The following is a 2,234-nucleotide window of genomic DNA, read 5'->3' on the forward strand; positions in this document are numbered from 1 at the left end:
CAGTGTAAGACTACCCTTTCAGATATACTTTCATTGTGATTTCTGCAATGTGGTGCATAAATTGTCAAGTAAACGAGACGCATCTTTGCCTCCACTGATTCACTTGCAAAGTGTTGAGTAAAATTATTTCGTTGCAGACCTCCTTTCAGTCTTCTTATTATCACTGAGTCACACATAGTCCCCAGTTGGTAACATTGATTTCAAGGCCTTCCCAGATGAGTGACTGGTTGTTCTAAGACATTTATTGATTGTAAATTTTTTCTGCCCAGTTACCTATCGGTATAGTGGTCATCTGAAAACTCCAGAGGCAACACTTTACTCCAAACGTCGAACGTTGTTATTTCAATTGGGTCATGCCCTGCCAATTGCTATACATCCGTAATGCATCTTACAGCTGTGCCTGTCACCTGTATGGTGAGGAGTCCTACATTGGGGAGTAGTAACGACTACGCTAGGGTAGCCGACTGATTATCGTGATCATTCGTCTTTTGGTTTCCTGTAGCTTTGCTCTCTTTTACAAACCCATTGAACATACATATATTTCCTATTTCAAAGAAATTCAAATAATACATATTAGACCCAAGTTAAAAACATTCCCAACAATTCAACTTCTCTGGTTGACATTAACACCCCCACCCCCAATTGGGACCTTAACTCCTAGATTTTTCAGCTCCATGAGCTCCAGTTTTCAGGAGCAAAATCCTTTTCGCAGGGTCCATAACACTAGAATTTTCGAATATTCCCATAAATATCAGATATATAAAGATAAGAATGTGTGTCTGTGTGAATCCCTAAAACTCGAGAACTACACAACCAATTTCATTCCAAATTAACACATACCTTACTTAGGCTCCATGTAGTGTCTTAGACTAAAACAATTTTTAATTTCTTGCATAGTTCGAGCCCATAACAATATCATATCTCCTCCACTATTTCAGTATTACGTGTCAAAAGTGAAACAATAACATGTCGCTACTGTAATTTCAAATACTTTCACTTTAATACTTTCAATTTCATACTGAAACTATTAAAGTGAAACTATACTCTCACATATATACAGGCATACTATAAGACCCAAGTTAAAAACATTCCCAACAATTCAACTTCTCTGGTTGACATTAACACACCCAGCTCCAATAGGGGCCTTCATTACCACATTTTAGAGCTCCATGTGCTCCGCAAAATCCTTTTTACAGGTTAAAAAGGACTGAAATTTTGGAATGCGCATAAAGATCAATAGTATGGGATACATGTCTCATGATTAGAATTTTTTTAGGGTGTGTAAAGAGGGAAAGAACTCTCATGTGCAATTTTGATGAAATTCTAATCATATGTATTCCAGTTCCTTACAGAAAATATAAGAGAAAAGTTTCATCCTTCAGTTGCATGTAACACGGGCAACGCCGGGTATCTCTGCTAGTTAATTATATTTATCTTCATATTTTTCATTCTAGCAACAAATCAAAAATATTAGCTTAAATTACAAAATATTGCAACAAATAGCAAAAGCCTATAAAACAAAATTGCAAACATTATTTGATGAACAATTTCAGAAATTTATTCAACAAATTCTAACTTCAGCAGAAATATTTGTTACTACTTGTCTTGCACTTTTTCCATGTTCAGTATTTTAACACTCTGCGTCTGCATTCTAGTATATATATATTCTTTTACTCTTTTACTTGTTTCGGTCATTTGACTGCGGCCATGTTGGAACACCACCATAGAGGGTTTTAGTCGAAGAAATCGACCCCAGGACTTATTCTTTGTAAGACTTGTACTTACTATATTGGCCTCTTTTGCGAATCGCTAAGTTACAGGGATATAAACATACCAGCATCGGTTGGCAAGCTTCTTCCAGTTTCCCTCTACCAAATCCTCTCATAAGGTTTTGGTCGGCTTGAGGCTGTAGTAAAAGGCAGTTGTCCAAGGTTCCACGCAGTTGGGCTGGACCCGGAACCATGTGGTTGGGAAGCAAGCTTCTTACCACCGCTAGATTCCTTCTACATTCACAGTCGTGAACAGCCTAGGATGAAACTTGATGAGCTGTCATTTTTTTTATATATATCTATATATGTGTCGAATTGAAAGAAAATACTCTTCTTTTTCTGCTGAGCTGTATTGCCTGTGTCTTTGTTTTTGATTTTCTGTCTCACCTGTTTGTAGTTGTCCTCTGTGTTCCAAGCTCTTTTCTCTGTAATATCACCCACTTTCGCGATGTTTTTTTTTTTTTT

This window comes from Octopus bimaculoides, chromosome 12, assembly GCF_001194135.2.
Source record: "Octopus bimaculoides isolate UCB-OBI-ISO-001 chromosome 12, ASM119413v2, whole genome shotgun sequence".
Classification (NCBI taxonomy): domain Eukaryota; kingdom Metazoa; phylum Mollusca; class Cephalopoda; order Octopoda; family Octopodidae; genus Octopus; species Octopus bimaculoides.